Source organism: Pleurodeles waltl, chromosome 5 (genome assembly GCF_031143425.1).
Source record: "Pleurodeles waltl isolate 20211129_DDA chromosome 5, aPleWal1.hap1.20221129, whole genome shotgun sequence".
NCBI classification, from domain to species: Eukaryota; Metazoa; Chordata; class Amphibia; order Caudata; family Salamandridae; genus Pleurodeles; species Pleurodeles waltl.
In genome coordinates, this window is record NC_090444.1 from 1240562549 (window position 1) to 1240582261 (window position 19713).

Genomic DNA, 19713 nt, shown 5'->3' on the forward strand with positions numbered 1-19713 from the left:
TCCTTTGGTCTCCTGGTACTGGTCCTTTTTTTGGTATGTTTACTTGGGTCTGCTACACCTGGCCTTGGTTGTCCTCATCCCTTTGGTCCTGGGTAGTGAGCACAGGCCCCCATAGCCCTTCCTATTGTTATGGTCCAGGACCTTCTGTTCCTTGCAGCTTTGTTCTTTTGAACCCTTGTCCACTGGGTTCAGATCCCCCATTTCACATTCTCTTGGCCTTCCTGGTCCTTCTCATCTGGTCTGAGTACTCCTAGTGCTGTTTTTCATTGTCCTGAACTTCATTTTCTAGTTGCTCCTGGTCCCCTCTGGAATTACCAACCCTGGTCCTCATTGATTACGTTTCCATGGGCCTGGTTCTTCTTGTCCTGGTCCTTGTGGCTCTGGTCCTAATTTTAATCCTCCTCCTCTTACTGCTCCCTTTCTTCCACAGCGCCCCATCCACAATTACTTCAGTCAGATACAGCCTCCAAGTCTGTCACAGAGACTTATTTTTGTCTTTTTTTCAGATGTCTTTGCTGAGACAGCACTGTCAAGTACAACATTGAGGGCTCAGTAGAGGCCGGACTTTGCCCACTTAAACACTGGCTAACATGTTAAAAATCAAAACTACCATTCTCAAAATGCATTGTGAAGGTGTCTAAAATAATAATGTGACTGAAGGGGCTGCTCGTGACATGGGACCAATAAGCATCAATGCCCTAAACCTACTCTGCTGGGTGACTAGTATGAAAAAGTGTAGTTGCAGTTCATGTCAACATGATGACGAGACAAATGAGTTATGTCTTATCAAACAGATGCTACTAACGTTTCTGTACCAGTACTTTTACTGGATAGAGGATTTGAAAACCAGTACATCCATCAATGTATATTTGTATCATATTTTAATTGTTTCACTATTGCATTTATGAGCACTGTGCTGTCTGCACTTTATTGATTTATTGTCTAGCACTTTCTTGGAAGAATAATATATTGCGATTTTTGTTAATGAATAAGATCTGCATGTATTTGAACCTCATGGGTAATCTCGACTGAGACCCATGGAAATGTGTGTCTTCTGTTGGACTGTTATGAGGCACTAGCAAGCAGTCTAGGTGTTCATGTTTCCTCCATCCGAGAGACCATGGACACTTCCTTATGAATGAAAAGCTATGATGGAGAAGCAAATGCAGTAGTGCAGGGAGCAACTGTAAGTTAGCACTTCTGTAGTGGTGATTGGCTGGTGAGCTTTCTAACCTGCAACAATAAACAAATATTTTGTTATGCATTACAATCCACTTAAGTGAATGACTGGATTCTAAATCCAGTCATCACTTCTATGACACAGTGACAGTGGGTAATAAAACTTTTTAACCACTATTGTTGTCTATTTCATGTCACTCAGAGAAACTCAGTGAAAACCATCCCATAATTCACTGTTACCCATCTACACTTCTATATTTTATTGTACCTGACTGTCCAGTCGAGTATGGTACCAGACTCTTACCAGCTCTTCTCTAGCTGAACATTAGGGCATTATCCAGCTCCTCCAAAGTGGTCTTTATAAGTACCCCAAAATATACTGGACTCCCCATGTCCTGCAGAGAGATATCAATAACAGCAATAGTTCAACCATCTCAGAACTAAAGATTTTCAATTTTTGACTACTTCCATGTTTCTTTGCTCTGAAAGCTTCAGAGTTACCAGTCTCCACAGAAATATTGGTGGATACCATTTTGACCATGGCTTGTTATTTTCAAACATATGCGTTTTTGAAGTTTTTCTCAGTAATCTAAAAAATAAAAGCATCTAGCTTACTGGACCTACAACAGTCCCAAATCACCTTATATTACTTAGGCACACCCTGATCTGAGTGTCATATTTGTTAAGCTTCCAGCTCTCTGCGGTCACCCTAATAGTCAAATGCAACTACCCAATTATGAATGACTAGCACCCTTTATCTCACCGGTAGCCACGAGCATTATCTGAGAGCTCCATACACTAGAGGTACACTGAAAAGTAGATGACTGTGGCATCTTGCTGACGTTTTGGTACCTGCCTAGACGATGCTATTACCAGTGCTTGTACTCCCCTGGAGGTTTTATTAAGGAAAATGTAGCATGAGATAAAATATATTATGGGGGTCATTCCAACCTCGGCGGTAAAAGGCGCTTACCGCCGTGCAGAAGACCGCCATAACACCGCCGCGTTCGCGGTAAACCGCCACGGTCATTCTGACCCACAACAGGCAAACCGCCAAAATACAGACATCAACAAAAGTCCGGCACACCAAAGGGCAGCGAGAAACTGGCGATGACCAAACCTCCACCGTCACGCCAACAGAAATACGCCCACACTATCACGACACACGAATCCACGCGGCAGTCTTTCAACCGCGGTATTCCATTGGCAGTACACACCGCCGCGCTCAAAATACACACACATATACAAAACACAGCCACATTGGATAAATCGAAATACACACACCTGATACACATACACACACCACTCCCACACACCCAACACAATATAAAACACACACCCACATCACCCACAAACCCCTACTCCTAGAGATTCGTGAACACGCACAGAGATAAGAGACCCGAGCACCCAGACGCGCAATTCACTGTCACCCAGCAATATTACCACGCACTTCAAACTACACACCAATACACATCACCACACTTAGCACCACACAATCCACCCCACACGTCACCCAAACCACCCCATGGCACCGCAAAGACACCCCAGGTTTTCTGATGCTGAACTCAGGGTCATGGTGGTGGAAATTGTACGGGTAGAGCCACAGCTCTTAGGGACACATGTGCAGCACACCACCATTGCCAGGAAGATGGAGCTATGGAGCAGAATAGTCGACAGGGTCAACGCTGTGGGACAGCACCCAAGAAATCGGGACGACATCAGGAAGCGGTGGAACGACCTACGGGGGAAGGTTGCGTTCCATGATATCCAGGCACAACATCGCGGTGCAGCGGACTGGCGGCGGACCCCCACCTCCTCCCCCAGAATTTACAACATGGGAGGAGCAGGTCTTGGCGATCCTGCATCCTGAGGGCCTCGCAGGAGTAGGCGGAGGAATGGACTCTGGTAAGTCAAATCTTAACTACTTCATCCCCCCCAACCCCACCAGCATGCCAACTCATACCCCCACTCTCATCCCCACCCCATCACACCTACTCCTTGCAAATGTCTCACCCTCACAACCCACCCATCCCAACATCAAGCCCTGCATGAGACCACAAAGCATGGACACCCATCACCTAAGCATGTCCACTGCACATACCCATCCCCCCCCCAAACCACCGTCACAAAAGCCCCCACACAGGAATGCAAGCACAGGGGTACACAGGCACCCACCCATTGCACGCTATGGCACACACAGAAGCAATAATCATACTTTTATACCCCTGCAGGACCCGAACGCCACGTCACCGCGCAGGAGGGTCCACAAATGTCCACTCCACCCCCAGAAGAGGCCCACAGTGATGACAGCACCTCTGTCTCCCTGGATCTAGATGACGAGCCCGGCCCATCGGGGACCTCTGGACAGTCGGTTCCCCTCAGACAGCCACAGGCCACAGCAGACCTTCCCCCCTCTGGGAACACCAGCACAGCACCCACCCAGCGGGCCCATCCCTCTGTCCCCAGGACATGTCAATCAGCGGTGTGTCCACCACTACAGGGCACCCAGGTTAACCCACCACCCCAACAACAACAGGGACCTGGGGGCAGTGGTAGTGGGCACATGGTCCAGGGGACAGAGGCACAGGGAAACAGGGGAACTGGGAGGGCTGCTGTGCGACAGGGGGGGGACAGGCCCAGGGAACCCACCCTCCACGAGGCCCTCTCCTCCATCATGGGAGCATACCACCACTCCCAGGAGACGATGGCGACGGTCCTGGCAAGGTTTCAGGAGATCCAGCTTCTGCAGGAGCAACAGTATATGGGGTTCAGGGAAGAACTAAGAAACATCAGTACCGCCATGGGCACCATCGTAGTGGCTCTGAATCAGGTAGTCACCACATTGCGGGACACTGTAGCACCACAAAGGGCCCCTGACACTAGCATGAACCAAGAACTGCCTACCACCTCCACCGGCGCTAGTGGACAGGAGGCCCCGACACAAGACCAACAGGCCACCAGAACCCCACCCCCTGCAGAAGGAGAACCACCCCGCAAGCGGGCCCTGAGATGCAGGAAGAAGACAGAGTAAGATGCCAAGACCCCCGCCAGCAAAGGATACCTCCCTGATTGTCATCCCACTGTCCCACATTGACACCCTGTCCAACCTTACACTGCCCCTGCTCCACTTTCCACAGGCATCTGGACAATGCACCTGTGATACTGATAGTCTGGACTCTGCCATGGACAATCCTCCACAATCACACCTCAACGATTTGCAACCACCCACCAATTTAGAGCACTGTAATAAACACACTTATTGCATAAAACAATCTGGAGTCTGGCTGTGATTTTGTACAAATGTATTAGACATTACCGTGCCAAATGGCATATTCACATTGTGATGCCACCATACCAATGTCACACAGCTGTAGTCCATGGGGAAATAAAGCAGATGTCACGCAGTGGGGCCCACATCTCTGAAATCGGAAGGGAAAGTCACAACTCATTTACCATACACTGGGGGAAAAGGACAGACAGTAGAGAGGTAGTAGGGGTTAAGTATATGTAATATGCCGGTGTGGATTATTACCTGTGTGTCATTGGAAATACTGCTGTATTACTGTGATCCTGTTCTCTATCTCGTCCTCTTCGCCTTCCTCCTCTTCACTCTCCACAGGCTCCACAGCTGCTACAACACCACCATCTGGACCATCCTCCTGCAGAAAAGGCACCTGGCGTCGCAAAGCCAGGTTGTGAAGCATACAGCAGGCCACGATGATCTGGCACACCTTCTTTGGTGAGTACATTAGGGATCCACAAGTCATATGGAGGCACCTAAACCTGGCCTTCAGGAGGCCGAAGGTCCGCTCGATCACCCTCCTAGTTCTCCCATGGGCCTCATTGTACCGTTCCTCTGCCCTTGTCCTGGGATTCCTCACTGGGGTCAGTAGCCATGACAGGTTGGGGTAACCAGAGTCTCCTAATAGCCACAGACGGTGCCTCTGGAGTTGACCCATCACGTAAGGGATGCTGCTATTCCGCATGATGTACGCGTCATGCACTGACCCAGGGAACTTGGCATTAACATGGGAGATGTACTGGTCAGCCAAACAGACCATCTGGACATTCATGGAATGATAACTCTTCCTGTTCCTGTACACCTGTTCACTCCTGCTGGGGGGGGACCAAAGCAACATTTGTCCCGTCAATGGCACCAATGATGTTGGGTATATGTCCAAGGGCATAGAAATCAGCCTTCACTGTAGCCAAATCCCCCACCTCAGGGAAGACGATGTAGCTCTGCATATGTTTGAGCAGGGCAAACAACACTCTGGACAACACCTTGGAAAACATGGGCTGGGACATCTCTGATGATATGGCCACTGTTGTTTGAAATGACCCACCTGATAGGAAATGGAGTACTGTCAACACCTGCACTAGAGAGGGGATCCCTGTGGGTTGGTGGATTGGTGACATCAGGTCTGGCTCCAACTGGGTACATAGTTCCTGTATAGTGGCTCGGTCAAGCCTGTATGTCAGTATGACATGTCTTTCCTCCATTGTCGACAGGTCCACCAGCGGTCTGTACAAGGGAAGATTTCTCCATCTCCTTGCATGTCCCAGCGGACGGTGCCTATGAAGGACAACAGCGAGCACAGAGTCAAACAACCCACAGGTACGTAACCACAGCTTGCAAATAACACGATTCCCAATGCATTGAATGGCTTGTATGAGTGTCGATGCAAGGCCTAGGTATGTGTGACGCAGTAGAAAATAAGGCATGTGGGCCCTTGAAATAGCGGCTGCCTGACCTGTGAAGTGCGACAATGGGATGTGAGGTCAATGTGCTGGCGTGGGACACCGTGGCGGTAGGCTGCATTGGTTAACATTGAACCCTATGGGTCTCAGGAGCCAATGACGATGTGCGTCGGCGGTCGCGTTATGCACCGCCGCGGTACGCACCGCCGCGGGCGTGACCGCCATTTTCTATCTGCTTAATCACTCGATACCTGATCTTCCACAGGAGAGGACCTACACTGCAAGTGCTGCTGTGACCCCAGTCTGGAAGAGACAATGGCTCATGCGACTGGGGAAAGGGCCCCTGCCTTCACTGCTCAGGAGTTGGAGAAACTCGTGGATGGGGTATGCGCTACTCTACGGTCCTCCAGACCAACAGGTAAGTACACTGGGACCATGCTTTGTGGCCAATGCCTGTGTTGAGTGGGGTGGATGAAAGATGGTGGGGAGGGGAGCGAATGAGGCATGCATCAAACGACAGATGAGAGCATGTGCCACATGGCAAGGGTGGGGATGGGGGGCCACTCACATCGAGCATGCAGAAGGTGATGATTATTCTTCTCTCCCTGTACATGTCACATAGGTCAGCGCCCACCAGAAAATCGCTATTTGGCGTGCCATCGCCAAGGACGTCCGGACCCTGGGGGTCCACCAGAGACGGGGCACCCACTGCAGGAAGAAATGGGAGGACATCCGACGCTGGAGCAGGAACACGGCGGAGGCTCAGCTGGGGATGGCCTTCCAATGTGGGAGGGGTGCCAGTCGTACTTTGAACCCCCTGATGTCCCGGATCCTGGCGGTGGTTTACCCCGATTTGGATGGGCACGTGAGGACATAACAGCAGACACAAGGGGGTGAGTACACTGAAATCCTAGTGACTTTGCGCGCAGTGGAGGTGTCTGGGTGGGGGAGGAGGGCTGTGGGTATCCCTAGGCCAGGGCGATATCTGTAGGCTAGGCCCCTCCGTAAGGCATGGCCCTGTGCCCCCGCCCCCCACCTCTGTAGGGTGCCAAGTACAGCTATTCATTGCCCTGTGTCATGTATGTGAGCAGAGCTCGCCCATAGGCTTGTAGGCCATGTCCCACGGATTGGGTAGTCGACCCCAAGTGCGCGGCGTAGTGCAGGGGGCTTCTGTGTCTGTCCTGTCCGCCAACGGTGTCGCCAATGCATGCACTCAACATTTCTTTATTTTTTCCCACCCCCCTTTTTTTGTTGTCTTCCTGTTCATTTGTGCATTAGCATCATCAGGCGGAGGAGAAGTGGCATCGGAGCACGAGGGAGCTGCATCTCACATGGCCATGGCGGGCCATGCAACTGACTCGGATTTCACCAGTGAGACGGAGGGCGAGGGGAGCTCCACAGCGGGGACTCGTGCGGATGTCAGTGACAGCGACTCGTCCTCTGAAGGGAGCTCCCTTGTGGTGGCGGCAACATCCGTGCCCCCCGCTACAACAGGTACAGCTGCCACCCAGCGCACCTGCACCGCCCTTCCAGCAGCCCCTCAGCGTTTGCCCCGTGCCCGCTCACCCAGGAAGGTGGGCATCTCCTTCGCCCCAGGCACCTCAGGCCCTGCCCCTGTCACCCCTGCTGCCCTCAGTGAGGAGGTCATTGACCTCCTGAGGACGATCATTGTTGGGCAGTCTTCCCTTTTGAATGCCATCCAGGGTGTAGAAAGGGAGGTGCACCAGAGTAATGCATACCTGGAGGGCATTCATTCGGGTCAGGCTGCCCATCAGCGATCGTTCAACACTCTGGCCTCAGCACTGATGGCAGCAATTGTCCCTGTCTCTAGCCTCCCCCCTCCAACTTCCTCCACCCATACCCAATCCCCTGTACCTCTGCCTATCCCAGACACACCATCAGACCAGCCTGCACACACCTCAACACCCAAGGGAAGCTCATCCAGACATAAGCACCACACATCACACAAGCATTCACACAAGCAACATCCACATACAGACATACCAACACCCACTGCCTCCACTGTGTCCCCCTCCTCCTCGTCTCCCTCCTCCCTCCCTGTCACGTCTCCACTCACACCTGCATGCACAACATCTTCAGCCACTAAGTCCATCACCAGCACACCCACCAGAACCCCCCGCACACGTGCAGTCACCACCCTCACTACCATTCACACGTCCCCTGTGTCCTCTCCCAGTGTGTCTGTGACCCCCTCTTCCAAGATACACAAACGCAGGCAGCCACCCACCCAACAGCCATCCACCTCACGACAGCCTCCAGCCCAAGCACCTGCACCCAAAGACACCAGACTTCAAACTCCTACAACCACAACCTATTCCTCCACTCCCATACCTACTACACCTACCCGTCCCTCTCTTCCTAAACTAAATTTCCTTTCCAAACTTGACCTCTTCCCAACAACTCCCCCACCCCGTCCATCTAAAAAGACTCCAGTCAGCACCTCAGCCACCACAACAGCGGGCCCTGTGAAGACAGTCTGCCATGGACTGTGGAGTCCCCCACCCTCAAGGGCAGACAGCTCAGTAGGGAGCCAAGGCACGGGCAGCCCACCGCCGCTAAAACATGCGAAGATTGTCAGCGCAAGAGGCCTAAAACACCTGGGACTAAAATCCCTATCATGGCTCCGGCAGGGAGTGTGGTGCCACCTGACACACCGCCAAAGGTGGGGAAGGGCCACAGGCGACCAGGGAAGGCTGGGAAGGGCAGCATGCCCGACATGACCGCCAGCAGCCCAGCTGTGCAGAAGGGCCCCGCATGCCCCATCCCAGGTGGGCAGAAGGTACTGCAGCCCAGGAGGGCCCCACCAGGCCCATCCCAGGTGGGCAGGAAGGCGCAGCCAGCCACCGGTCAGGTGGCGAATGACCTCCACGCCATGGGCTGATCCGCTGAACTGGGCACTCATCTGAAGCACCGCTGAACTGGGCCCTTCATCTCAAGCACCGCTCCGCTGCGCACTGCCGTCACAAGCACCGCTGCGCTGGGCCCTTCATCTCAAGCACCGCTCCGCTGGGCACCGCCGTCTCAAGCACCGCTGCGCTGGGCCCTTCATCTCAAGCACCGCTCCGCTGGGCCCTTCATCTCAAGCACCGCTCTGCTGGGCACCGCCGTCTCAAGCACCGCTCTGCTGGGCACCGCCACCTCAAGCACCGCTGCGCTGGGCCCTTCATCTCAAGCACCGCTCCGCTAGGCACCGCCGTCTCAAGCACCGCTGAACTGGGCCCTTCCTCTCAAGCACTGCTCCGCTGGGCCCTTCATCTCAAGCACCGCTGGCCCATTGGCGGAAGGGGCAGGCCCGCATCTGTGTCGGGCAGGGCTGCACGAAGCACTCCGGGCACTAGTCCCCCTCCAGTACCAGTGGAGACTGATATTGACTTGAGAGACTGTGGCTTTGCACTCACCAGGATGGCACAGTGGGCAAGCCACCCACTGTAGAGACTTGAGACACTGTGGCTTTGCACTCCCCAGGATGGCACAGTGGGCAAGCCACCCACTGTAGAGACTTGAGAGACTGTGGCTTTGCACTCCCCAGGATGGCACAGTGGGCAAGCCACCCACTGTAGAGACTTGAGAGACTGTGGCTTTGCACTCCCCAGGATGGAACAGTGGCCATGGAGGCCCCTCGTGGATCTGGCGTCGTGGACTCATCTGGCTGAGGTGCCCCCCCTTCCCTTCCCCCTGAGGTGCCTGTAGTTTTCCTATCTGATGCCCCTGCAGTGTTCTCTCCGTTGGAGTCAGGTATCCTGTGTGGGCTTTGCCCATGTGATTTGGGCCCAGTGGCCCACGAACAATGCCTGATACACATATCGGACTGGACAATTTATGTATATAAAGTTTTAGATGTGTGATATATTTTATACTCAGTCATACAATATATTCCAAAGTTTATATTCATTTCCTTTTGTCTTTGCATTCTTCCGGGGGGTTTGGGGGGGTAACTGTGATGTGTTGCTATGCATTGATGTGTGTGTTGTAGTGGGTGAGGGTGAGGGTGGGTGTGTCGCATATGTGTGTCCCCGTAATTTTTTGCCTCCCCCCTCCCCTGTGTCATAGGTGCAGTACTCACCATTGTCTTCTGCGCCGGCGTTTGTGCTCCTGGTAGAGGAGCAGGAAGACAACCGCTGGGAGGATGTGGAGTTCGGGTTCCATGCTGTCCAGATTCCTCGTGGGGTGTATGGAGGTGAGCGTTTTCCGTTTGAAATGGCTGTTTCTGCCGTGTTTTTATCAGCGGGCTACCGCCCCGGAAAAGGTGGCGGATTGGTGGGTTGTGATAGGGTGGGTGGTACATTGTCTCCCGCCTGTCTGTTGGCGGTGACCGCCGCACTGTTTGTTTGTCCCGCCGAGGCGGGCAGTGTGTTGAAGTGGCGGTCTCTGTTGGCGGTTTCCGCCAGGGTCGGAATTGCATTTTTTTTACCGCCAGCCTGTTAGCGGTTTTGCCGCCGCTTTAACGCCGTCCGCCAGGTTTGGAATGACCACCTATGTGTGTGCATCTCCACCAGACTGTTGTGATAGACATATGAGACACTTGTTGCACATGAATATCCATGCATAGCCATATTTGTATCAATTAATTTAAACTAATAGTAAACAGTGTCGTAAACTGTAAAAACTGAGGCCTTCCAACCCTCTTACAAAAGACATACTCACAGACATCTATTAATTTGAATTTTATCCCAAAACTAATGGTGGGTTGTGGTTTGGGCAATACTACAGCCACATGCATGCCAGGTATTTCTGCTTATCAGTATTGTAATCTGTTTTTACTGATCTGTTTCTTTACTAGTTTGTTAAGGAATTATTATTTTTCAGAGAAGAAATACTAGGTCAATGGCAGCATGTGATCTTTGAAAGTGGGGCTGCATAGTACTCACCCCAGTTGTAGCAGTCAAGCCTGGATTCCTTCAGGGAGGTTAAGGGAGTTCTCTGACACCTCTCCTCCTTAAATACAAATTTGACTAAGTAGTGCCAGATAGGGTGTTTTACATGGCAGTTCTCCAATGAACTTTCTAAAATCCTATAGCCCCTGAAAGGGTGCTGATGAAAATTTCCAGTACTTTTGTGGTATGCCAAGCAAGCTACTCCTTTTCATTACTGTTGTACTGACATCCCTGTTGAACACTTTGAGAAGAGATGGAAAACAGGTGCATTTGTCAGCACAATTTTCCAGACAAATGTCTAAAATGCAGTAGATGACACAGGCAGTCAATACTAAGAATCCCTTAGAAGGGGCTGAGTAGGGAAATATAAAATAAACAAATCTACTAATCTCAGAGAGCACATAGCAGAGATAGACATATTTTACATGAGTTTAGTGTGTGTGAAAGCAATGTTCCTAGGAGCTAACAATGGATGCACTGACTGGATGACAGAGAGATAAATTGTTACCTGACAAGTCCGATGATGGGAACAGAAGAAGAGGAGCCAATCATCGACATGTGAAAGACAGCTTAGTTATATTTTAGATTGGAAATTCTACTTTCATTGGACTAAATGTAAAGTACGATTCTATGACCAATGGCAATTTCGGAAGAGTTTTAGATGATTTTAACGTAGCCCGACTACACAGAAAGAGCAGTGCTAATTTTTCTTAATTCCTTTGCTGAGAAGCGCGCCTCTTCAATCGTTCTCACATTCCGTGCTCATTACTATTTTGGTTATGCTACTTAGAGACATTTATCTTTAACTTTATTGCTTGAACATTTGATGCGGAATAATGATTCCTTAGATCATGCTTTACAAATGCTTCAGATAGTTTAGAGTCCCCTGTTCTGAACCATTCCTTTCATGGTCCGATGCTGACCGAATAGATGTCCAATTGACGAAGACAGTGGCAGCTTGCTGATCCATACTGAGGAAAGGTATTAATCAATTGTTATTGTTTGATGTAATTTGTCTTTTGTTCCTAGGTACCAACTGCTAATTTTGATAGAGCCATAGCTAGAATTTGTTTCCGAATTTATGTTGCCTGAATTGTTTTGCATGAAGTCCCAACTTGCTATTCTAATCAGAAGGTTAGTGAGGGATGACCCTTAATGTTATTAGGTTGCTATTAATCATTAATAGATGTAACTCAGTTGCTGAATCAAAATGTATGCTGTTTACATTGCACTGTTATTCTTGTTATTGGTTTGTACTGTAACTCTAGAGTGCATAATAATTCATGCTTTGGTTATGTTGAGATTCTTTAGAAGATTTGGTCCACCAGTGTTGTTTCTGTATGTATATCATTTGATTTTGAGACTAAGTTATGTGATATTAGCATTGTCAATATAGGGAAATAAACATTTGAACTTTTACTTAAAGGTGTGGTTATTCATGACCAAAAGTGTCATGGTGCGTGAAATTACTGACTCCAAGAATATTGATACTGTAGATTGATATTGTTAATGATTTGTATTGAAATTGAGTCCTATGGTGGGATTTTCTCTAAGCACACTCAAAAGGTCCATCGAACCTCTAATGTGTCCCCTTATGAATTAAAGGTAAGAACCCAAATAAGGTCAGACACACTAACACCTACAATATGCTGAGAAAAACCACTATCATGCTAATGCAATCCTTTTACAAAAGGTAGGCATCATAATGCAGTGGGTGTCCACAATATTTAATAAATCACCATCACTCAAGAGTGAGTGTTATACCATTTTTGGACATCTTCATGCTACCATTATTCTGAAAAAAGCATAATTTCAGAAGTGGGCATTATGATGTCACAGACACGCTCAATAAGCCAGCATTTTCCAACATTATGCTAGGTCCATAATTACAACAGTGGTGAACACCATTACCATCATGTTATAAATGCCCACAATATCAGAAAACCCTCCATCATGCCAGGGCCAGAAAAGTACAAGGAATGGACAGGATCATGCCATTGATGCACACAATATGCAAGAAATGCCTTATATTATGACAGTGCTGGGATTATACTCTGGGTGTAAACCATCACACTGTGGAGCCACAGTTTGCCAAGTGCCACCTCAATTATGCCAGAATGTTATACCAAGTAGGCATTGGGCAAGTCATGCATGTATTTGTCCACATTATGCCAAGAATGACTGCCGGAATGACAGACCCAGCATTACCAAAAGTGGACACCATAATGCCCATGGCTGCCCACATTGTGCCAAGAAGTACCATCATTATGCCAGGGCTTCCAGTAGCAAGAGTAGAGACGATCACATCATGGATGGCAATAACATGTCAGGGATTACCACCATTAGACCGGTGCCAGCATTATACCAAGTTTGGGTACAACTTATATACATGCACACACTCATTAATTTATTTATAGTGTCTACATAGTTTTTGGTTAAGTCTGTCTTTCCTTTGAAAACTGGTTTTGTTTTCTTAATTACTTTGCCATTGTTTGTCGAATCTCCACAACATTTTCCCAAACAAGTCATCTAATTGGATTTAGCATGGCATGTACCATGCAGATACGTTCCTCTAGTAAAACAATTTTGTCCTGAGAGACAAGAGTCATTTCCACCTACCCACTCTCCATGTTCCCTGGAATGGCCAAATAGTTTTACTGGAGGAACAGCTAGCATTGATGTGACCCCCACAGTAGCCTATATACCTGTATCCAAGAGGGTCCCTGCATTTTGATGAATGAAATACTATTATAAGGTTCTAGAAGTCAAACACCTAGTTAACAAAGAGCGTTCTTACTCTCTTAGTGAGATTTAGGAATTATGTTTGTTCCTGATGAATCACCACTAGATCCCTGAGACTATATAGGCGAGAAACATGTTGACTATTGGTTCTGTAGTGTAGGGCATACACACACACACAGTTTCGTCACACATACACCAACAGTTGAGTTGTTAGGTATACACGTTGTCACTTTTTAGGGAACTAGACCATTATTATCTGCTGTTTTCCCTCTCTCTGTTTTTAATCTTGGGATTGGTGTCAGATTTGAGTATTTTTTTGTTGATCTTTAGTCAGTAGATAGTCTTGAAAACTTGTTTACTGACGTTTGGCAACAGCAGCAACACATGGAATGACATCTGGTGGCCATCAGACCAAGGACCCGCACCCACTCCCTCTGACCACACCAGAAACCTTGGAATCATCATTGACAACAAGCTCACCATGAAATCACAGATCAGCTCCATCACCTCCAAATGCTTCCTCACTTTGTGCATGCCAGGTAAGATCTTCAAGTGGCTAACCCTACACACGAGATGCACCGTGACACAGGCCCTTTTCTCCAGCCGACTTGACTACTGCAATGCCCTCTACATAGGAATCGCAACACTCCTTCTACAAAGACTTCAAACCATACAGAACGCTGCAGCCAGACTTACCCTCAGCCTTCCCTTAAGAGCCCACATCACACCCATCCTCCGGAAACTCCAATGGCTCCCCGTAAGGAAGAGATTACAATTCAAGCTGCTGACCCACGCACACAAGGCTCTACACAACCAATGGCCCACATACATTAACCACCACCTGAACTTCCTCCAATCATCGAGAACACTATGCTCTACCTTCCTTTCACTTGCACATACTCCCCACATCTACTGAAGGAGAAGTGGAAGACACTCCTTCTCTCATATCGCAGCAAAAACCTTAACAGCCCCCCCATGCACCTCCGGACCAACACCTCACTTCCAGAATCACAAATGGCCCTCAAATCCTGGCTGTTCGAGTAAGCCTCAAGGATCTGCAAGTCGCTGGATACCCCATTGGGTGATTAGGCATACTTTATAAATCCTGATTGATTGATTGATTGATTTGACACCCATAGGTAATTGTGTACGTTTTTGTTCCTGTTTCTCACACATCCATTAACCACTAGCAATTTACTCAAAAAGATCTTCAGCAGAGAGCCCTCTAGAAGGGCCCACCAAGGAATTGCAGTGCCGGCCTGAGAAGGAGCATGGCCTGATGGAGAAGCATGTCACCTATTAGTGAGTGAGACATATTGTTCCGAAAAAGCTAATGCTTGCGGGCACTAAAGACTCCCTCTATAATAGGTAGAGTGTCGTCTTGAACTTCGGAACAGGGCATCTCAGTTTAGTGTGTTGTCTTGAACTTCGGAACAGTACATCTCAGTTTATAGATTAGGGGGCATATTTATACTCCGTTTGCGCCGTGATTGCGTCGTTTTTTTTGACGCAATTTTGACGCAAAACTAACTCCATATTTATACTTTGGCGTTAGACGCGTCTAGCGCCAAAGTCCATGGAGTTAGCGTCATTTTTTTGGGTGGACACCTAGTTTGCGTTAATGATATGCAAGGTAGGCGTTCCCGTCTAAAAAATCGACTCCGAGGCATGTGCGTCGGATTTATACTCCCGGGCAAAATTCACGCCCGGGAGTGGGCGAGTCAAAAAAAATGACGTACGGCCGCTTTTGCGCCGTTTTTTAGCACCTGCAAAAGGCAGGCGTTAAGGGACCTGTGGGCTCTGAAGGAGCCCAGAGGTGTCCCCCCATGCCCCCAGGGACACCCCCTGTCACCCATGCCCACCCCAGGAGGACACCCAAGGCTGGAGGGACCCATCCCAGGGACATTAAGGTAAGTTCCGGTAAGTGTTTTTTTGTTGTTTTTTTTGTGGCATAGGGGGGCCTGATTTGTGCCCCCCTACATGCCACTATGCCCCATGACCATGCCCAGGGGACAGAAGTCCCCTGGGCATGGCCATTGGGCAAGGGGGCATGACTCCTGTCTTTGCTAAGACAGGAGTCATTGCTATGGGGGTTGGGAGTGAAAAAAAATGGCGCAAATCGGGTTGAGGCGAAAAAATTGCCTCAACCTGACTTGCCCCATTTCTTGACGCCCAAGCCCCATATCCCCCCTACGCCGGCGCTGCCTGGTGTACGTCGTTTTTTTTAACGCACACCAGACGGCGCCGGCGGCTAACGCCGGCTAACGTCATTCAATAAATACGGCGCCCGCATGGCGCTTCAGAATGGCGTTAGCCGGCGCTAATTTTTTTGACGCAAAACTGCGTTAGCACAGTTTTTCGTCAAAAAGTATAAATATGGGCCTAGGTTTTTGAGAAAATAACGTTAGAAAAGTGTCTCAAGAAGACCTTGTCGTTCAAGCTCATTTATAAATGGTGCACAAACCAAAGTTTGTGAGCTCAGATTATAAAAATTTCAAGTCGTTCAATTTCATGTCTGCAGAACTAAACCAAGGTTCATAGACCCTAAGCTCTCTATTTGGATGGCCACAAAATGTTACGGCCACCATTATAGGACATGAATACTCGATCCCCACATCCTAAAAAGTAAAAATAAAGGAGCCCTAAAGGGGGCAACACCCACTACCTCAGGTAGAGGTGGAGCACTGAAGCGCCTCCTTGATTTTTTTGAGAGTCACTGACACTGAACTGGCCCCACCAAGGTCTGCCAATTCAGGACAAGACAAACGTGTGAGTTTCAGTGGATTTCGGTTTTAATTCACAATCATAACTTTACTTTAACTGTGGCTTCTTCGGTGAATTTCTGAGTTATTTATAGGCATGCTTTAAGGTAGTAGAACCAATCCTAACCATTAATTTTGGTATTCAGTGAATATATATTTACAATAAATCACAATAAAAGTTAAGTTATGTTTATAAAATAAAATCTAAAACCCACTGAAATTTGCTCGTTTTTATTAGCTCCGCAATCCATAACCCTCACAACAGCCATGCAAACCGTAACTTGGACGCCAAATGCAATGCTAATGACCACACCCTTGATGTAATAGATGTAATTCCAAAATGTCATAAAACGACACCAGTAGGTGTAGCACATACAATTTGCACTCGCTACAATACTTGCAATGTTCAATGTAGTGCTTAACTATGGGTCCAGCTGATTGAGAAGCTCAAAAAACGCCACCTTATACAGAATACAGTTGCCACATCCAATATTCAGATGTGGAGAAAATATAATTTTTTTAATTCCTTCATCATTCCTTTTCCTATATATAGGAGATACCACCCCCGCCAATGCATTTCGTTCTTAAGGGAAACTTCACCAAGGCCGAAACCATCCATATACATATAATTACAATTAAAACATGCCTACACACTATACAGTACAATACGCATAGTATGATTTACAATTGATAACCTACTTGGTATACACATATGTGTACATTTCCTAGTGTGGTCCCCGAAACTAGGCACAGGTATCCTTGGTCAAGAAGTAATTCATTTTGCTTACAAAAAGTTATTCTATTAATACGTATATTTATGAGGGCGTCGGAATCATACACAACCTCCTCATGTAAAAAACATACAGTGCGTAGGATTGTCATATCAATTGTGGTCATCAACAACTCAAAAGATTTTGTCCGTTTCTTTACCATTTTAAAAGTGGTATAATAGTGCATTTCTATATTTTATTCACGCCTGAACATACAGGTTAAGTACCTTAATTGGATGCAAGAAAATGTGTGTAGAAAACTATCATCTCACGGGAAGAAGAAAAAATAATTTACCAAGGACCCACTCTTTGCCTTATTTATTAAGGTCACCACCCCCGTGTATTCTGCGTTAAATATAGAGAAACCCAATCAGATCAAAGCCTTATGTTTATATACATAGTAAAATGCTAGTCTCATCTCTTCTATTCAAGTACCACTTAGTTTTATACCCATCCAAGGATTCAGTCAAACAGGGACCCAGGACCTGTCGTACTTCTCGAATATTTGAGTCTTTGAAATCCAAAGTAAAAACAAAATACAAAATACCAATGTCCTAGGTCAGTGGTTCCCAACCTTTTGACTTCTGTGGACCCCCACTTTATCATTACTAGAGCTCGAGGACCCCCACTGACTCTTTATTGGAATCCGGGTACCCCCCACTGAGCCATTACTGAAAGTTGGGGACCTAATCTATTAATATTATTTATTTTTTTAAGCAGTCACGGACCCCCTGAGGTGGCTTCGCAGACCCCCAGGGGTCCCCGGACCACAGGTTGGGAACCACTGTCCTAGGTATCTCAGCCTTTTCTTATACCCATGCATTATATAAGATTCCAAGGGGCAAATTTATAGTGCCCTTGCGCCACATTAATGTCATTGTTTTTTACTTTAATGTGGCCCGACGAGGCCGAAACCACTGCACCTTATTTACAGGGTGGTGCAATGCATGAATTGTGCCATTGTGCCACTCTGTAACCCTTTGCGCTACATTATGCCTGCGCATAATGTATGCAAAGGGGGCGTTCCCCTGTTTGGGGGGCCGGAAAAATGGCGTAAGGAAATCTATGAGAGCAGGCATTAAAAAGGGCCTTCCATTCTTTAGAATGGGGCCCTATGTACTCTGCAGGAGAAGCGCCAATATTTTGGAGCTACTCCTGCAGAGTACATCAATAGCATCATGAATAATGACTGCACCCTCCAAATAATACCTTCTCATTTAATAGGGCATGGCGTTCAGTTTTTTACATATTCATTGCTATGAATGCCAGTGGAATCAACACAAGTAGGGGAACTAACAAAGAGCACTGCAAGCGTAACTTTTCCCAAATTTACAAAGGTTATCGGATAATTGCGACATTACTCAAGACTCACAGTTGCGCATTATGGCATTCGATATAGATGTAGGCATAGTTATCCTGAATGACCAATCCTACTGAATCCTTCCATAATGCGTAGAGATGTTATTATGTGGCCATAGGCATGAGTGCAATAAAGGGTCAAATGCAATAGTAACTCTCCCAGGCAGCATGTTGCTGAGTGCCTCTCTTCACACATAGTTAATCATCCACACCCTTTAGACCTCATTGGCGTCTGTGTTCACAGTCATCTGGAGGGATTTTAGACAAGTTTCTTAGTGTTCTAGGCATGACAGCTGGTAGAAGAACTGCAAAGTTCAGTACTGGGTAAAGTGCATAAAACTGTGGGGGTCATTACGACTTCGGCGGATGGAAAAGCCCATCTGCAGAAGTAGAGATGGACAGGTTACTGCCAGTGCGGCCACCTTCCCGCGGGCCACATTAAGAGTTTCCCATTGGGCAACAGCATTGTTTCTGGCTCTATTATATTAGAGCCGGCAGCAATGCTTTTGTATGTAGGTTGCACCAGCCAGTTGGGCCCTTGCACTACCCATGCCAAGTGCATGGGCAGTGCAGGGGCCCCCTGCAATCCGTCTCTGCCAATGCTTACATGGCAGGGCTACCACCATGTAATAGCTGGCAGAGAAGGAACGCATAATCCCCAGGGCTTGCAGCACTGCCCTGGCTGATTAGGACCGCCAGCACAGCCAGCCCCTCCTCCAGAGGATAACTGGCAGTGCTGGTGTCTGACATAATGTGGCAATCGGACTGCCACATTGGCGGCGGTCTGACTACCACCGCCGCGGGTCGTAATGAGACCCTGTGTCTCTTCTGCATTTGCCGAATCATGAGTTTTGGAAAGAGTGTGGCCAAGCCTTATAAACTGTACTTTTCAAAATGGTGGTCTGTTCATAGAATGCTATCTGAGTTTCCCAATCCAGGATGAAGTAGAGTTATTTTCATTTGACATCAGTTTTTGTTTGAATCATATTTGAGGAGGCATATTCACAGCGCATCTAACACTTTAGTTTTTTGTTGCGTTTTTTGTCTTCCTACTACCATTTTTTACCCTGGTTTTTGCTTCTAGAAGTTGGACCTTTTAGTACATTAGTACATCTACTTCTGGATACTTCTATATCATCCTTTTTCCTGATGTCAGAGGGTGTTTATTGCCTTGCCTGTAACTTCAGAATTAGTTTTAATCTTCAGGTAGTAGTGACAACATTTCCAGACTAGTCTCCTAATTCTCTGCTCTTCATTGCACTGTGCTAAAATTCAAACATGACCATGTCTGCAGCTCCTTCATGT

General features: G+C 47.9%; 1 protein-coding gene across 1 annotated transcript in view; it reads left to right on the top strand.

The window, feature by feature from the left end:
* SPACA1 (sperm acrosome associated 1) overlaps positions 1-19713 on the top strand; it is a 351781-nt gene that overhangs the window by 156183 nt on the left and 175885 nt on the right. The gene's annotated exons all lie outside the window — the stretch shown is intronic.